Here is a 20,565-nt window from a genome sequence, read left to right as displayed (position 1 = left end):
ACCACACACATATATCCCAAGAATTAAGGAGTCAGGTTGTGAGTGCACGGTCTGAATTGCAATGTAAATCTAAACAGCACTGCTCACGATAATGTGGGTTGTGCTCGTTTCTGTCAGTTCTTTCACGAAAGACAAGATTTGCATTTCCATTATTACAACAGCGGAAGAGAGAAATGCAACACTTCTAGCAAGTTCAAGCTGCAATTCATTCTTTAATCTATGCCTTTCAAATAAGAAGAACAGAACATGGCATGTTGCAAGTTTATCTCCGACTAGAAAAAAAAAGAACCTCAAAAATACCAAGCCTCAGGCTAAAACAGATTACATTTGAAATAATGCTGGTGGGTCTCGTGGGTGATTACCGGAATTACAGGAAGTAAAAGATGGAAACAAACTAACAGTGGGACATAATCAAGTACCTTTACTATAGTAAAATACACTGACCAGCCATAACATAAAAACACTGACAGTGAATAACAGTTGATTGAAGTGAATAACATTGATTAGGCCCATCTCGTTACAATGGCACCTGTCAAGGGGTGGGATATATTAGGCAGAAAGTGAACAATCTGCTCTCAAAGTGTTGATGTGTTGAAAGCAGGAAAAATGGGCAAACGTACGGATCTGAGCGACTTGACAAGGGGAAACTGTGATGGCTGGACGACTAGGTCCAAGCATTTCCAAATGTTCCCAGTGTGCAGTGGTTATTACCTACCAAAAGTGGTTCAAGGAAGGACACCTGGTGAACTGGTTACAGGGTCATTGGCGCCCAAAGCTACTTGACGCACATGTGGAGCGAAGGCTAGTCCATCTGGTCTGAGGGAGAAGAACTGCTGTAGCACAAATTGCTGAAATAGTTAATGCTGGCTGTGATAGAAGGGAGTCAGAACACAGTGCATTGTAGCTTGCTGTGTATGGGGCTGCGCAGTGCCCATGCTGACCCCTGTCCACAACCAAAAGTGCCTACAATGGGGACATGAGCATCAGAAATGGACCATGGAGAAATGGAAGAAGGTGGCCTGATATGATAAATCACAATTTCTTTTGCTTCATGTGGACAGCCGGGTGCGTGTGCGTCACTTACCTGGGGAAGAGATGGCACCAGGATGCACTATAGGAAGAAGGCATGCAGGCGGAAGCAGTGTGATGCTCTGGGCAATATTCTGGGAAACCTTGGGTCCTGGTTTCATGTGGATGTTACGTTCACACATACCACCTACCTAAACATTTTTGCAGACCAAGTTCATGGTAGCAGTATTCCCCTTAATGGCAGTGGCCTCTTTCAGCAGGATAAAGCACCCTGCCACACTGCAAAGAATTGTTCAGGAATGGTTTGAGGAACATGACAGAGTTCAAGGTGTTTACTTGGCCTCCAAATTCCCCAGACCTCAATCTGACTGAGCGTCTGTGGGATGTGCTGGACAAACATGTCTGGTCCATGGAGACCCCACCTCGCAACTTACAGGACTTAAAGGATCTGCTGCTAATGTCACAGTGCCAGATACCACAGCACACCTTCTTGTGGAGTCCATGCCTTGACGGCTCAGAGCTGTTTTGGCGGCACAACGGGGACCTGCACAATATTAGGCAGGAGGTTTTAATGTTATAGCTGATCATTGTACAGCACAAAAATGTTGGATGGAAAAGAAAAAAAAACAACACTATTCAGGGCTCAGTGGAAAACCGCTGAAGCATAGACCACATATCCATGAGTTCAGCAGATTTGTGCTGATAATTCCAAATAAACTGAGGCAAAACATAAACAACCTTCTAATGACCAGCGCATGAATTAGGATTACAAGGATAATCTGACTCAATTCTAATCGGCTAAAAAGAAAATGGAAGCTTTGCCTTTTGAGGAATTAATGCCGAGTAGAAAAGGGAACAACAATAATAAAAAAAAAAGTGGTAATGGTGAAAGAAGGCCGCACATTCAGCTGCAAGGACGTTACTGTTGATGGTCAGCTGAGCCGCAATGTCACCCACATAGATAAATACATACTTAAATAGTGTAATATGATACACAGGTTTATTATTTTGTGTTTTATTATGTATTTTAACAGTGTAGCCTAAAAAGCAATAAAGCTGGAAAGTCATTTGTAGCTTTACATGGCTGTTAATTGTGGTGTGGATTTTCAGCAAAACCGCCTATAACAGTGATGTCCAGAATCACTTGTTGCTGTAACTAAGGGACCCCTAATGCATAATAATTTACAGGACAGAAGAGACGCTTGTAGATGTAATGAAGATAGTCATGGGAAAAAATAAAAACACCCCATGGAAATTGTTGGCTTTTTAAAAAATATTTAACAAGCAAACATTTGATCCACTTTGATACAGTGTCTATTAAAGTTGATACACTATCAAACAACATACAATCCACATTTTGTAGTAATTTTCATAATTGAAATGAACTAAAAAAAAAACAACAAAAAAACAAAACAGATCAGTCACATGGAAAAAGTAAATACCCCAACATTTCACACCTTCAAATCCATAAAATTAGAATCAGGTGTTCAAGATTGGGTGCCAGTGATTAGAACCTGCTTAGGGACTGCAGGTGGAACCTGTCTTATTTATACCCCTCTCATCAAGACATTGCACAAATTTGAACTGCATGGGAGGCGAGCCAGGAAAAAGCCTTTGCAAGACTACAGTTTGCCAATGCGCACATAGGCAAAGACCAGGCCTTTTGGAATAATGTGCTCTGGACAGATGAATCAAAGATAGAGTTGTTTGGCCACAGTAACAGCAGACATGTTTGGTGCAGACCAAAAAGAGCTTTTCAGGAGAAGCAGGCCTAGTTAAAGCCCGGATTTGAATCCTATTGAAATGTTGTGGGGGATTTGAAACAGGCAGTACATGCAAGAAATCCCTCAAACATCTTGCAACTGAAAGACTTCAGTTTGCCAATGAGCATATAGGCAAAGACCAGGACTTTTGGAATAATGTGCTCTGAACAGACGAATCAAATATAGAGTTGTTTGGCTACAGTAACAGCAGACGAAGACCAAAGACAGATTTTCAGGAGAAACACCTCATACCAACTGTGATGCACGGTGGTGGAAATGTTATGTTTGGGGCTGCTTCGCTGCCTCAGGTAATGGACAGCTTGCATTCATGGATTCTGCATCATATCAAAGAGTGCTTGAAAATAATGTGAGGTCATCTGTCCAACAGTTGAAGTTGAACCGAATGAGGACCTTTCAACAGGATAATGATCCTAAGCACATCAGCACATCTACAAATAAATGGTTCAAAAAGAAGAAAAGGAGGGTTATGGTATGGTCTAGTCAAAGCCTGGATTTGAATCCCATTAAAATGTGGGGGATTTGAAACGGACAGTACATGCAAGAAAACCCTCAAACATCTTGCAACTGAAAGAATATTGCATGGAAGAGTGGTAAAAAATTCCAACAAGCCTGGTGGACAATTATGAAAAAACGCCTACAAGAAGTTATTTCTGCTCAAGGGGGCAGTACTATCTTCTGAGGCCAAGGGAGTTCTTCCTTTTTCCACAGAAGAATATCACTTCTAATGATATTTCTGTTGAATAAATGATTGAAAAAGCTCAGTTTCCTTGTAGTTTTTTAAAAAAAATATATCAACTTTATTAATAGGCACTGTTTCAAAGATGATCAAATGTTTGCTTGTCCAAATGTGTTAAAAAAGGGAACAATTTCCATGGGGTGTACTTAGTTTTTCACATGACCGTAAGTGGCAGATTGGGGCTGCTTGAAAGGGTTGGGATGGTGTTAGGGATACCGGGGATGGTCAGAAATGAAGACCTGGGTGAAGGGAGAATTTTATCGTGTTTAACTTCAAAGTCGTCTTTATGTAGGTTACTGGACCTGATCTGTTTAACAGAAGAAACTCTGCAAGTGCTAATACAGAGGCATACAGAAGACTTGAGAAAACATAAGCAACAACTCCAGTGTCATATTGGCAGCGTTCAATCTGAGCTAATGTCTCCGCATTTAAAAATATCTTTCTCTGACTCAAAGCGGCTTCATTAAAAGACAAATAATTACTCTACAATTATCCACAAGACCAACAACAATGGCACTCGGCCTGTTTAACCTTCCATCTCTAAAACTCAAGTTCATTTTTTGACTCTTGCACCCGCACATGTGCACGCGAGAGCAGACTCGCCTGGAGTCCACATTTATCTGGACTCCCAGAGAGTCCAGCCTGTTTGATTACTGGTGAGCTCCAGCCCATCCTTTTCTCCTCATCACCATAGTAACCAGGCTGTATGCTGCCGGCGGCGTCAGAGAGAACCATAATTACTCCTGTGAGCACACTCTCTTCACTCTACAGCATTTCAAACCAAACGCCACTTATCATCACCACAGCACTAACATGTCCCACAGTCACAAATAAGCGGAGGGCTTCCATTGCTCAAATTAGGGACAAATTTCTTTGTTTGGGTTTGTCTGTAATGAAATGAGCTAAAAAGTGGTCACATTGGAAATGTGCCAAATGGATGAAGGTCTCATTCCAACAGGAGATTATCAGGCTTTCTGATAAAGAAGCAAATCGAGTCTCTTTATCCATTAGTAGTGGAGATTTATTGCTGTAGCAGTTACTCTTATACAGCTTGTGCAGTATGGCACAGTGCCTTATCTCTTTTTTTTGTTGTTGTTTTTACATAATCATACCAGGAACTTCATACTCTATGAAGTTATCTTGTTATTGTTGTTTTTCATCTTGCCTAAATAAATAAAAAATTAAAAAATTAAAAAAAGCTACTCTCTCAATGTTTCTATCATCAACTGCTGTTGTTTTCTTGGCCAACCTGTTCCAACCTCTCTGGTTGCAAGTACACCAGCGGTTTCTTTCTTTTTCAGGACCTTCCAAATTGTTCTTGAGTATCAGCCAATATCAATACCAAGGATACACAGCTAAAATGTCATATTTATTTAGTTAAACACAAAATTTCACACAAAAATTACTTGCACTGCAAATATAATAAACACAATAAAGTTTGCCATATAAATATATTTATAATCAATCCTAACAAAAAAAAGCCTCTTTATATGTAAACATTGCCAGATAAAATTTTCTTTTCAAATCTAATTCCAAGTTTGTTTTCCATTTGTTATAGGAGTGAATTTGTTTCGTCCTTTTTTCCACCTGTGATTTGCTGAAATGTAATGAAACCTGACTGATTTATTAAGCACAGCCCCACAATCATGAGCCCAAACAGCATGGATAAGTGAAAGAAGTGTGAGGCACAGTCCACAACACACACACATACACACACACACACACACACACACACAGTTGAATACTAAAAAAATACAACTTTCCTAATCTGCTCTTCTGAGTATGTTCCGTGGACATCTGTGTAACGTCCACAATTCAAAGACGGCGGTTGCGGTGCAATTAGGTGTTTTAATTTCATGTCTGACAATGTTGTGTAGTATACAAGTGAAAGTGGGGTGCACAAGCAAGGGTCTTTTATGTTTATGTTGTCAAAACAAACTTCATCATGGATGACAAACTATTGGGAAACAGACTGAAAATGCTAGCGTGGCCAAAACAAACGAACAAATAATAAAACTGCTTTCATGATTTCTGTTTCTACAGCCTGGCCTGAGAGTCACTGCCCAAACAGCACGATTCCCAAATGCACTACTCAAATTACCTCACTCTAGCAGGTCACGTACCTGTGGGAAAAAAGTTGCGCTAAAAATTAAAAGTTAAAGAAATGTGTAATTTTATATTGTGTACATATATGTATGTGTATATATATGTGTGTGTGTGTGTATATATATATATATATATATATATATATATATATATATATATATATATATATATATATATATATATATATATATATGTATATGTATATATCACACACACATATATACACACACACCCAACGCAATGCCTTGGATTTACATTCATGATTGTATCTGAAAGCACATTTACTTCATTGACTACATTTACATGGACAGCAATAATCTAATTATTGACCTTATTCTGAATAAAACAATTCAGAAATTTTGATCCTAATAAAGTGCTCAGTGAGTGTATATTTATAGGAGGTGGGAGTAAACCAGAGAACGCACCCACATGAATGTACAGTCCCCTCCAAAAGTATTGGAACAGCAAGGCCGATTTTATTGTGCTCACAAAGTTTCCATCATCAGCTGCTGTTGTTTTCCTTGGCCGACCTGTTCCAACCTCCCTGGTTGTAAGTACACTAGCAGTTTCTTTCTTTTTCAGAACTTCATGTTGGTTTATCCTTTTTTAAGAACAAATGCAGTCTTCACAGGCAAAACCTAAGGCCCAAACCAAGAGTAGACATTCAGTGCTATTAATTCGTCAATCAATCAATCAACCTGGGCAGCAAGGAACACCTATCAATCAGAAAATGTTACAGTATTTCTGATCACTTGAAAAGATGTGTGGGCTCAAACAAAAGGTACCATGTTCCAAATTGTTTAAGACATCTAGATGTAAATATGAGGAAATGAAAGCTGAAAGGTATAGTGAAAACAACTGGCCTTGCTGTTCCGATACTTTCAGAGGGGCCTATACGGAGAACCTGTGAAACTCTGCACTGACAGTAACCCGAGCTCAGGATCAAACCCTGCACCCTGTGAGGCATCAACACTACCTGCTGTGTTATTGTGCTGAATGGGCGCGATCGTTCTTCTCACAGAACACAGTTCAATAGTAATTCGATTATGGTGGTGCTATGTCTCTGTCTAACGGCATCCAGGGATATAAAGTGAAGCAGACAGGAAACACAGCTCAATGGGAAAAACAACTCTCTGTTTGCAAGTCCATGTAATATTCAACAGATCTTACTGTGGCCAGGATCACTTTACTAGCACATGACCTACATCACATCCATGCTTTTCATGCAGAGAGAGGTAAACAGTGTGGTGTGGAGGTAAAGCAACTGTGAGAAAGTCAAACTCGTATCTACATCGAGGTCTCTCTCATTGTAAGGGGGATTTATCCGTTTCTCCTTCATGCACAGTCGATGCGCCAAGGACAAACCACTCTCCTAAAATACCAGCACGTTTCCACTACAAGTGCAGATGATGCTGCCAGAACTAGGCACGATATTCAGCGTCAGAGCTCTTGTTAATGGTGCTTAATATTAAACCGCCTTAACAAGTAACTGTTCTGGGTAATACTACGAAAAGTCAAAGAAAAGTAACTAAACAAGGTCTGTTCATACAATAGCCGCCAAAGTCATAGTAAATACTCATTAAACTTCCAAATAACATGGGTTGTTATTCAGTAAGCTTTTAAAAATAGAACTCTGCCTTGGAGACACGTGGGTGAGTTAAAATAGGATACACACAGCAAATTGCCCAAGTCATAGACACCCTTTTTTAAAATTAATTAATTTTTTTTTTTTAAATACAAATGTTGTTATAGTCGTTTATTTAATCAGTACAAAAACATTTTATATTCATATTGTGTTATGGAAAAAAAGTACAGTAAAGAAAGCAAAGTATTACATAATAAACCACTTTTCAGACAAAAAAACATAATGAGTGTCAGGGCTTATCTGCGAAAACAGAAGCTACTGTAACAGTTACAATCTCCAGAAAAACTGTGGCAGATTCTCCAAGATGCTCAGCAAAACTTACCAGCTAATTTCCTTATAAGACTGCACAAATCACACCTGACACTACTGAGGCATTTTTCAAAAGCAAAGGGTTGTCACACCAAATATTGACTTATTACTGTTAATTACTGTTTACTGCCTTTTATATGAGCTTTTTTAATGTAGAAACATTTAATTATTTTTAAAAGCATATTTGTCTTACAGCATTTCTTATGTGTACACACACACACACACATAAATTTACATATGTGTATATATAATATTGTGTGTGTGTGTATGTATAAATATATATAAATATATATATATATATATATATATATATATATATATATATATATATATATATATATATATACACACACATACATACATACATACATACATACATACATACATACACACACACCCACACACACTTATACATACACATTAGATATAAAGGCAATTTTGCACCCTATCGGCCGATAGTTTAAAAGCATCCGACGATCAGGGCCAATTATATCCTGTCAATCAAAAGAGGGAGGGAAAGCACATCGATTTCGTGCTGTGTAAACATGTCTCGTGTGGAATGATAAATGCTACAATTTTACACGGGAAGTGAGCAGCAGTGAAGCGGAGGTTTCGGTGGCGAGTCTAAAGCTGCCTGCTCGTCCTCGCGCTGATTTAAATGGGCAGTACACCATTGAAAGTCTTGAATGAAGATGAGTTGACAAAAAAAAGGTGTATATTGCACAGAAAAATATATTGTACAGTAGTATATTTCATATCCAGTTAATGTTAATATATAAAAAAGTTTACATTATATATTACCAGTTTGATATCAATGAGCTTTTATATATATATATATATATATATATATATATATATATATATATATATATATATATAAAATTGATTCTCCAATTTTAATCGATCGTCAATGTAATGAAACGATATGGATTCGGGAAAACCCCGAATGAGAGGATGTGAATATTATTTGTAGTTCACCTCTCGACCTGAACAAGTCGCCATCTTTCATGTTTTGAATTTTGAAAACGGTTTAATTTCACTGTTGCACATTTACAATGTTTTGTTGTTTTTTGTTTTTTTTACAGTAATGTGCGGTGTGCAGTTTGTGCTTACCTTGTGTGCACTGTATGCACATATTAATGATGTCTTGTTACAATATTTGTTACTCAAAGTGAAAAGTCATTAAACATAATTGTGTGAGCCCTATTGTTAATGTAAACGTTTATTTCAGTAATATAGCCAAGTAGGAGGGTTTCAGTTACCAGCATTTATATTAAAACATGGATTTCATGTCTGCAAAACTAATATTTTAAATGAAATACTGATAACTAATCGATACTGAATTGAAATCGAATCGAAACCATATAAATAAGAATCAAATCGCCAATTGGTTGCAATACCCAGCCCTATTTCTCAAGCATGATGGATTTGGTTCATCAGTGCAGGTTTGATAACATAAAAGGGATCCGACTATCAGATACAAGATGAAGGAGCTGAGTATTTGCTCAAATCACCACAGACAGTTCAGACTGATACGTCACAGCTAAAGCTTATACACACTTAATAATAACACAGCACACACTTGTGTTAACACACATTTCTGATGTTCTAACAGAACTGCTGTTACTGAGCTCTGTGTAAATACAGATTCACAATGCTCACAGGTAGCTACTTAAATTATAATACATTCCCAAGGCAAACTGATGATGAGCAGATTTTCAACTGTTAATTAAACATGAACCTCCCTAGGGTTTACACCAATTACAGTGTGTTGCGATGTCAACGTTTCAGTTATTTCAGAGTAAAATGACTGTTTTTGCAAGCTACATATATTTATATTAAACGCAATAATTCACAAATAACAATTAGGTACTTGTCCTTCTGCTGTTTTGTGTCTTGCGGCTCCAATAACAGCCCAATCGTTACACTTACTCAACAATATGAGATGAATAACATTCACAAGGCTGACAAAAGAAAATAAATAAATCAGATCGCTTTAAAAGTATAACTCAGAAGGCTCTTAACAAACTAAACTGGTTGGCAGTGTTTATGTCAGTTTATGACGCCATTCAAAACACAGCGGTCATTCATGAATAACGTAGCACTGAATTGAACAGCCACAAGTGCAGGCATTTCACAGTGGCTGCTCCTTTACAAGGGCAAATGAGAGACGTCAGGAGAAAGTGGCTGCGTGAATCACTCTTAATTCCATAAACTCCCATGATTCATGTAATCACTAAGCATACAGACCATTTCAAGTGAATATTCATGAGCGCAGGAAGCGACGTCACTGTTCCTAGGACATATCCGGTTGGTGAGAAACAGAGTTCGAAACAACAGCAAAGAAACATAATTCACGGGTCTGGTAGATTGATTTAAGGACAGAATGATAAAATGAAAATGAGGACTGTTTTGTTCTGTTATTTCGATGTTCCCTCAGGTCACTGACAAACAAGGCATTTAAGCCTTCCCTTACGTACTGTCCGCAGCCACAGGAATTACAGCAACATTAACACAAACCTCGCCTAATCTGATAATCACCGACGTTTAAAACCAGAGGCCAATATGAACTGCATGTTCTATCCTAAATGACTGAATACAGAGATGTGGAATGAGTTCACTTGCTGAACAAGAAAACTAACCAATTAGCTAGCTAACTCACCCAGCTACGCATGTATGGTGTTCACTTGCAATAAGCCATGCCGAGTCTGTTCACTAACTTCACAATACAGATGCTATCCGCATTATACGAGCCAATATTTGGCACCTTTCTTCTAAGAAAGTAGTGGTAAGCAGCCAAATTACGATACACTTTCACCACTGCCAAATTACAATACACCTTCACAACAAGGTCACGAGGCACATCAGGGTAAGTCACTTCAAGCTCAAATTTCAAGTCCGTGGGGGGAAAAAAATGAAAATAAAATCACAACCGATCGTTTATTGTTAATTTCTGTGTATATACCTCGTTATTTCACTTCTCAGGAGATTTATAAATTATGAGCTGATCATATTGTTTTGACAGCTTTACATTTAAAAATGGCGCAACCTGAAACGTTTTAGGAATGGACATGCGCAGTAACTTCATTATTTTTTTTCCTGATTGAAATTATCTATAACCTTCAAGTACGTTTGCTGAATTTAGCTGTTAGTACAATAGTTAGCTCCATAAGTTGCCCCACCCACCAACCTAACCAACCTGATTGTTCCTTCAGCTAGCTGCGGTTATATGATGCGACAGCGCCCGTCATACTTGTTGACGTTCAGTAGTTGAGCTTTGTTTGCTGTACTTTATGTCCATGGCTGCTTAGTTAGGGCGCATTCAAGTCTATTTGCCAAATATGCAAAGACGCGTGTATAATTTTTAAGATGGACCTTTACTTAGGACACCAATTCCAGCCACGTCCCGAACGTGACGTTCTTCAAAGCTTAAGTTCATCACGGGTCCTTTTTCGTGCTGAAATATGTAGCATTTCATTTTGGAAAAAAAGCTCAATACGTTTTTCAAAATATATTTTGGTTGCAGCTGTGAATTAATAGAAATTTTACTGTTTGTGTGAAACAGACACATCGTTTATTATCGATCGCAGACCCCAGATACAATGGAAGGGGCCCTTGGAGTCACCGCAGCCCCAGTGGCCTTTGTAGGTCTTAATCAAGCTCTGACAATGGCAGGAATAAAAAACAGCGGGGACAAGAAGTGACGCGCCATAATCAAGCATGATATTATGATGGAAATTGATTACACCATGACGAATCGCCTACTTCCTGCTTTCTGCTACCTACTGACACCTGTCCACTGTCGTCTGGAGTGCACTGCAGCCTGAAATACTGGAAAATTACATGATCCAAGTAGACAGATGAGCGCCAATCGAGTGGGTGTAATGTCCACTACTCGCTCCCACCTCGCTCCCTGTCCAGACACCAGAAATAGAAGCTGTCAGTGCAGTGAAGGAGGGCTTTGAGGAGCAAAACAGACAGGAAGTACAGGGTGTGAGAAAACACAGAGCAGCTGTCGCCCAGGGAGGCTGTTGGTATAGTGATCAGGAGAGGACGTCAGGTGATAAAAACAGAGCAACAACAAGCAACGGGAGTTTTCACGCCATAAAGCTGCTTCTAGAAACTCTATGGCATTCAGACAAACCAGTATATGAAATTCATTATGCACTATGGGTTCAAGGTCCAATTAACGTGAGAGGTTTCAGCTAGATTTACTGGCACAGAGGCAAGACCTCAGAAATAAAGACACATGCTCCTATATAGTTAGTGGATCTTAGGACGAGTCGCTAAGTAATGTTATCAGGGGACATTAAGCAATAAGTGATATAAGCTTGGCTTGGACAGAGGCACGGCAAATCTTTAACATGGTAGATGTGCCTCGTAAATCAGAGGTCAAGAAGGAATAAATGTTTCAGCTGGGTTTTACTCAACGTCCACAAGGCACTGAAAAATGTAAGACCTGGTAGACGATTTTTTGTATGATTATGAAGGATTGTCCTCGATGAATATAAAAACAATAAACGCTTATGATTTACTCATTAAAAATGTTATTTGGAACTAGAGCTGCAACAACTAATTGATTAATCAAAAATAATTGATCATGAAAATCTTTGTCAACTAATCTCATGATCGATTAGTTGGTCTGTGCACGGCACTGGACATGTTTACTCACCATGTTATTTCTGTTCCGAAAACACGCAGCGGAGAGTGAATACTAAAGTTGTCTCCCAAATGAAGTACTATACACTATGCACTGTGTACTCTACCGTCTAGTGTATGAATTTTAGAAAGGTAATATCGTCTCAAATGGAACACTAGTGGTTTACCCGGAAGCATACACCTACTTATACACTTAGTTTAAATTTTATATATATATATATATATATATATATATATATATATATATATATATATATATATATATATATATATATATATATATATAAAATTTGATTATTTAAATATTTAATATTATATATAAGTATTTATGCATTAAAAAAAGCACTGAATTAAACTACAGTCCTAAATGAATAATATACATTCTGGTGTGTGTGTGTGGATATTATTTTAAATAAATGAAAAAATGGTACTGAAAGCATAAGAAAATAATCACCAATGTTGGGTGCAGTGGAAAGGTACCATAGGTTTCCTTCTGAGTCCGGTTCCGCTCAAGGTTTCTTCTTTATGTCGTATCAGGGAGTGTTTGCCTTGCCACTTAGAGCTACAGCCAGATTTCTCTAAAGCTGCTTTGTGACAATGTCTACATAATCTACTTTGCGACATAACTGAATTAAGTTGAACTGAAGTAGGGGGTGCATCCTCCAGAGGAAATGGCTAAATGTTAGACAACACAGAGAAAGAAGGTACGACAAGCCTGATCTCGTGAGTCCTTTATACCGCATAAAGATCCACAGCTAAAGACGCTTCTTTCACTTACTTTATTTCTCCTGTTCGATCACACGACAGCTAAGAGACATCCGGAATGGAAATGAAGAGCAGAACATGCTTAACACAATGAACAAAAACACAGCGCAGCATACACATAAACAGGGCTGTGCGAATAAAAGACATAATGCTTCAACCGTTTTTTTTAAACGATTAATCCTACCCCCTCAGCCCAGGCGTCACATCTGACTTTACATGAAAGTGAAGTGTGCGCTGCTCAGAGACGTTTCCCTACGCTGTAGATGATCCACGTTCCAAACCGCTGTCATGGATTATACAGCTTTACTGCTACTTTATAGATTTCCTCACCTAGTATTAAGGGAAAGTGGGTTAGCGGCAGGGTTAGCAACACAGGCAAGCGTGTGTGCGTGTGTGTGCGTGCACAAAGACCTTATGCTTCGTGAATTTCTAACACTAAGACCTGCACTAATGTTTAATCTCAACAATTAAAAGCCAAATTGCTACAGCAGCAACCTGCAAACTGTCCATGAAGCATTACACTCGCGCTCAAAGAGAACAGTACACGCTGACTTACAGAGAAATTCCACTTCCCCCTTGGTTAAATTCCATTCACCTTGTAACACATACCTGCTGGCAGAAGATAGAGATTTTGTTCATTTTCACAGCTCAAATTCTTCACAGACGAAGTTATCATCTTAATAATTCCCAGGGGCTGGTTTCAATCGATCGCCCAGCTTACATCTTTGGGTGAATAAGCTTTATTTGATTGTATACAGTGGGAAACTTATGTTTGTAATAATCTGATGGTCCAGGCTATTTTGCTCACAAGCAGCAATAAAGCACGGAAATGAAGCCCTGATGGGTGTAACAAAATTGGGTTTGATAAGATTACGATTTGAACACCACAGAAATAAGCAGTGCCAGAATATGCGCCTTAGCTTTTCATGTTCGATTCAATAAAAACATCCGCCTTTATATAAGGACATTCATTGAAATGAAGCAGTAGCTCTCTGGCCATGCTTCCTCTGCAGATGTGTCTGAAGGACGGGGCTTTTAGTTCACAGTCTGCTAGGTTTGCAGTTTCTGTAGCCACAGAAATAGTTCTGACTCCTGCGTTTTCCTTCAGTCTAGACTCGCGCATCTGCATATAGACCTGTATAGACATGTATAGGCCCATTTCCCTCTCCGATTTCTTTAACCTGCATTCACCTAGTGAGGCGAGAGATGTGTTTGTGTGTTGCTTCATGTTTTCCTCGAGTCCTGGTGACCGACGCAGATGTGTGGACGTGTATGTGCTATTAGCCGAGGTACTCCCATTCCAGCTCCTGCTTGATGTTGACCATGTTATGTTTGGTTGTCGTGTTTTTATCAGCGGGGGTTTGGGGTTGTTGTGTTTTTATCACTGGGAGTGGATTGTTGTGTTTTTAACTGGGGTGGGGGGGGGGGTGGGGGTTGTATTCTTATGACCGGGAGTGAGGGGGTGTGTGTTGAGTTTTTATTACCGGGAGTGGGGGTGGGGGTGGTGGTTGTTGTGTTTTTAACCATAACTACAAAACTGTACAATGACAAACTCTCTTATATTAAACATCGAACTTTTGAAAAGGGGAGTGGCACTCGATATGTCCCGCCCTGACTTCGTGTTTCAGTGGATATTACGTTAACACATTGAATAACGCTGTGGCTGCGTCCGAAATGGCGTACCACCCTACGGCGGGCGAAAAGCAATACGTATGTCCAAATTCTCAGCAGGCGAGAAATACCCGGATGGCATACTGCTTCGGGCGAGATTTCGCAGTAGTCAAAAATTCCCATAATGCAATGGGACAGGTGTGAACGAGCTAAGAAAGACAGATAGATTATTGGCAGAAGACAGATAGATTATTGTTGTCCATGTAAACGTACTGAATGAGCTGCTTTTGTAGTGTTCTGACGTCACAACAGAAACAGGATGAAATATTCTGCAGTACCAACCGCCTACAACACAATTCCTTTAAGAGGCCTGATTTTATCAGATGTTTCTCACCAGCTAGTGTGGAGTAAACAAGTGTGTGTGTGTGTGTGTGTGAGGCAGGCGAGCAGCACGGTCTGTGATGAGTACAAACACACCTTTTAACAGCATGTCAATCATATAAGCAAAGACGCACTCGCAGTCCTTGAGTCGAAGACACACTTACTTATTTAACGAAGACACACTTACTTTATTTAAACTCAGATATAAGAGGTGGAGTTTATATAAGTATTTATGCATTATTTTTTTATGGACGCACAAAAAAGAGCACTGAAACTACAGTCCTAAATTAATACTTAAAATGAAAAAAATAATTATACTGACGCTTATTATTTTCCCTAAAACAAAAGAAAAATTGCCAATGAACATTAATCACTATTTATTAAAAATAAATAAATACATACATACTTAATATACTTATAGCTGCGTTTCATACTATGGAAGACCTGCGAGACAAGTTAGTTCCTGTTACTGTTTACATTAGTGTTTACACTACAGACAGCCGTTCCCTCACTCTCAAACGAACGAACACACACACACACCACACTTTCTCATAACCGAAAATTGCACTTTTTTTTCCTTTTCTTTTTTTTAACATCAGACCACTGCACAGCACTGCCACGGGGAACAGCGCTCGTTATACATGTCCCTGTGTATGGGCTTACTACAGAGATGATCGTGTATTACAAGAAGTGGATTAATATAAACTTGTTATTAGAAGTGGATGATATGATTAAAAAATGATAATTTCATTAATTTAAAAATCACATTATGATTCTCAAAGAGATTTCTACCATACATGATATGAATCATGATATACAGGTTTGCAAACACACTGGCAGTAATACAATAGTGCTGCATTAATAATAAACCTTGTGTTTAAAATGTATACAAAAATACATTTATTATATTAATAAATTAATTATAAAACAAATAAAACAGATAACTAACTATGACGGCATTTTAATGCCACGTTAAAAAAAACAACAATTTCATAAATTAAGATTAAAGTCAAAATTACGCCAAGGTAACGTTAGTTTGATATCGAACAGTCGCAGATTCGAGATTTGCAATTCTATTTCTCAAGAAATAAACACACAAACATGACTAAATGTGTATTTTCTTGCAACTGAATATATATTTTAATAAACATTTTGTCCTTTTTGTGTGTTTATTTCCTGAGAAAGAGAAGCGCGAATTTCAAATCTGCTAACTTTAATCTTGTATTGCTACGACTTTATTCTCAAAATATTACGACTTATTTTTTTCTACGTGGCACTAAAACGCTGTCGTAACTAACTGACTAATTAACTAAAAAAATAAATGACAGGCTTGGGTATTTGAAAAGACAGAAAAGGTAAAAAAAAAAAAAAATCTTCCAAAATTTTAACATTTGCTTGTATCTTTCTCATTTGTTTTGCTTGTATCTTTCTCATTTGTAAGTCGCTTTGGATAAAAGCGTCTGCTAAGTGAATAAATGTAAATGTAAACATTTAAATATTTTAAAGATTAAATATGAAATTTTTACATCAAACCGGCTGCTTCCAGTCGTTTAATAAATCATCTAATATACTGTCATTTATTTAAAATAATAGTTATTATTTTTTTTAAAAAAAGCACAATATCCACAATATCTCAAAAAAAGCACATTCATCCAATCATTTTCCATACCACTTTACAGTCTGCAGCCTATTCCAGGGGACTCGAGACACAAGGCGGCGGACACAATGGACAGGGTGCCAACCCATCACAGGCCACGACTGCACGCACACACACACACACAGAGACACTTCGACAATTCGGAAACACCAAATCAGCCTACAGCGCATGTCTTTGGACTGACGGAGGAAACCTGAGTACCTGGAGGAAACCCACATAGCACGGGGAGAACATGCAAACTTCACACGCACACACAAGGGGAAGGTGGTATTCAAACCCCGGAGGTGTGAGGCACACGTGTTAACCATTAAGCCACCGTGGAAAAAAACAAAACACAAAATCAGACAAAGCCCCATGACCCTAACCCTAGTGTCAGAGTTGCTGTTACTAAAACCTCACCACCACTTTCTGACCAATCCGAATCGAGGACTGCACTCTTCTGACCAATCAGAATCGAGGAGTATACCCTCTGAACAATCAGAATAGAGGAGTATACCTTCTGACCAAACAGAATCGAGGACTGTACTCTTCTGACCAATCAGAATCGAGGACTGTACTCTTCTAACCAATCAGAATAGAGGACTCAACAGCGCTGCAGGATCAAACTGCATTAATACAGCATATTAAAGTGTTTCATTATTCCCACGGCATTATGGTCCTGAATCTTTGTAAGGAATTAATTATCATTTAAAGCACGTGGAAGCCATTTCACACAACATGCCTTAACGCTGAACTCTGAATAAACTTGACGTGTCTCATTTTTACATAACATTTCAGACACTTACACTAAAACTAATTAGAAATGTACTGCAAGAGTGATTTATATAGCTGTATAGCTAATTGTTGAAAAAATAATAAAGTTATTTTGGATAAATAGCCGCTTTGTGTGTGTGTCTGTAATAGAGTAGGAAACCGGTAAAAAGCGAGCTGCTCGGTTGTCCTGCAGCTGTAATGGAGAGGAGTGACCTTCTGGCATTGAACCTGGCTCTACACTGGACACGGCTTAGCCTGCTAGCTTCTCTCTCTCTCTCTCTCTCTCTCTCTCACACACACACACACACACTTCAGAAGTGCTTAGAACGGTTTAGAAGTATCCAACACACTCCGTTTTTAAGGCGTATAATCTCAACAGGACATTGCGGTGAAAGGTTCATGAGAGCGAGTAGCTCGGTAGCGTGACAGCTAGGTATCTAGCCGCTGTGGAGCTACACCGTTAGCCAGCTAGCAGGGAGACTCAGCTCATACGCGTTAGTTCACTCGGTTGCACAAAAATGTCAGCAAATTCAATGTTAGAAAGGATTTTTAAAAAATAAATAAGTTGTCCGACTATTTACATGAAAAATATATATTAATTAATAATATATATATATATTTTTTAAAAACCCTCTACTCACCGTGTTGCTAGGAGAAAAGAGCAGGACTGAGACGCGGTGTATGTACGCGTGTGTGTGCTGTCTCCAGAGCTCTGCACATCTCTGCTACGGGTAACGTCAATATTACTCAAAGGGGCGGAGTCAAGAGCAACCATGGCGACATCCCAAATGGCTTCCTGCTCTCGAAACGAGCGCACTACACTACAACACGTTTACGTAATGCTTTACACTACATAGTGCAGTATAAATACAGTAAAGGACTATTTATGATTCAGCCCTTTCCATATCTCTTACAGAATAAAGAGCGGTAGCAATGATTACACCTACACTCACACTATATTTATAGTTTTGTTTTTCTTCCCAAGTGAGAATATTTCAAAGTAACAGCTATCTAATAACCTCACACATTTAGATTTTCAATTACTGTATGTAAAACATCCAAAACCACCTACTCCCTTCAAATAAATAAATATACACACACACACACACACACACACACACAAATATATATATAAACATACATACATACATACATACATACATATACACACACACACACACACACATATATACACACACATCTGCAATTGAGATGCATTTGTATCCCTGAGCCTCAAATGCAATTCCATAGTCTTTAGCAACAGCAGCCCAGATGTTGTAAATAAGATTTAAGGGTGTCAAAATGATGATGCACTGTGAAGATGAACATGCCACCAGTAAATAGAAACATAATCAAACACAAACAAAAACAAACAGCACACTGACCATATATTTAAGGAAGCTGAGCATACAGGAAATTTTTTATTATTATTTATTTTTCTTGGCTTCAGCTAATGCATTATTATGCTCGACAAAGAATTTCTCCTGTTTCCATGGCGGTTTGGAGAATGGATTTTTTTTTTAAATCGAGAAGTCAAGAAGAACTTGGGCGCCACACAAAGCGCTTAAAAAAAAAAAAAAAAGAAATCAAAAGATTTATAAAATAATCATGTCCAATTACTGTACTTCCAGTGACTGGTTATGCAAGAGGGCAGACACGCAGGACAGCACACAGCAGAGTGAAAGGACCGAGAACAGGCTGCATACAGGTCACTGGCTACACAAAGAAAAGCACAGAGATTAGGAAAATATAAACAGAATCTTCCAGTCCATTCTCGTGGGGTCGGAATTTTTTAAAAACATAGACCACTGTTGCATTTGAACGTGCTGCTCTGGAACATCAGGCGCTGGTTAAGAATTGACAAGTCAAATGAAACAATTTAGATGAGAGACTGAACTAACAATGGGCATGAGCACTGAACTCGGACACTCTCTTGCTGAACACACACTGAGGGCCCATCTGCTTTTCTGACACACACAACAATTTGGCCAAAAACTCAGCCTATACACACGGCCAGTGCGGTTTAAAAAAAAAGAAAAACAAAACAAAAAAAAAAAAAAAAAAAAAAAAACCACACACACACACACACACACACACACACACACACACACACACACAACAGAAAACTCAATAACTTAAATTCTCAATTACAATAAGTTAAAATGGTAACAGGGAAAAAAAAGAAATAAGTACAGTATGCTGTAAGAGCGTGTGAAAATTATAAAAAAAAATATATATATATATGATGCCCTTTTTGTGCTTGTTATATATGGCAGGGAAAACATTTGCATTCATACAAAACACAAACAAGCAATTATGTCCAAAGTACTACAGAATGTACAAGAGATAAAAGGTGGTTATTATTATCATCATTATTATTTTGTTGTAATTGGTGTAATGAATGCAAACTCAGTCACAGTAAATAACATTACAGTTTTGATCAAACAGTAAAGGACAAAACAACCTGAAACATGAATTAATATAGGCAATACATATACGCAATTTACACTGTCTATTTAATACAAAATATAAAAGCAAGACGTAAGTACTTTGAGATTAAAATATATGCTCCTTTAAACGTTTCCACGTTTACTTCAATAGCTACAAAACCAGTCACTGCCTCAGAATCTCTTCGTCTGAAGAGGTCAAATATTCAAACAGTTCTTCAAAACAGGTCGTGTAGGAAAAGGTGGTTTTGCATAACATTAGCAACAAAGTGGAGAAACCAAAATAAAACTTTATATGATGATAATTAACAAATTTAAGTGCTGAAGAATTCGCTTCATAACCAAAAAAAAAAAAAAAAAACCCTTGTATGTAATGCCAAAAACATTATAGTCCTTCTAAAAAAAAAAAACTAAAAAAAAAAAAAAAAAAAAAAAGAGGCATATCTGATGCCTGGACTTGAACCACAACCCTGAATTACATTCAAAACTTTTAACGTATTAAACGTTCAAGTACATTCTCTTCTTTTTTTTCCTCTCTCTAGGGTTGGTTTGTTCTGGCTCTCGCAGTTTTCCTCAGAGCTTAAATACCACTTATTTATATGCTTTAGTTCAGGTTCAAGTCTCACTTTTTAAAAATAAAAATTCCATCTTTCCTGTACTGTACGTTTCTGAGGAGATCTGTG

General features: G+C 38.1%; 1 protein-coding gene across 1 annotated transcript in view; it reads right to left on the bottom strand.

Annotated features, from left to right (window-relative positions):
• Nucleotides 1–20,565, bottom strand: part of ndrg3b (ndrg family member 3b) — a 68,754-nt gene extending 48,189 nt beyond the window's left edge. The window contains exon 1 of the mRNA XM_053644370.1: nucleotides 18,077–20,565. The gene's annotated coding sequence lies outside the window, so the exon portion shown is untranslated. The remainder of the gene's footprint in view (nucleotides 1–18,076) is intronic.

Source organism: Ictalurus furcatus, chromosome 15 (genome assembly GCF_023375685.1).
Source record: "Ictalurus furcatus strain D&B chromosome 15, Billie_1.0, whole genome shotgun sequence".
In the NCBI taxonomy this organism is placed as follows: Eukaryota; Metazoa; Chordata; class Actinopteri; order Siluriformes; family Ictaluridae; genus Ictalurus; species Ictalurus furcatus.
This window is presented reverse-complemented; position numbering and strand designations above follow the sequence as displayed.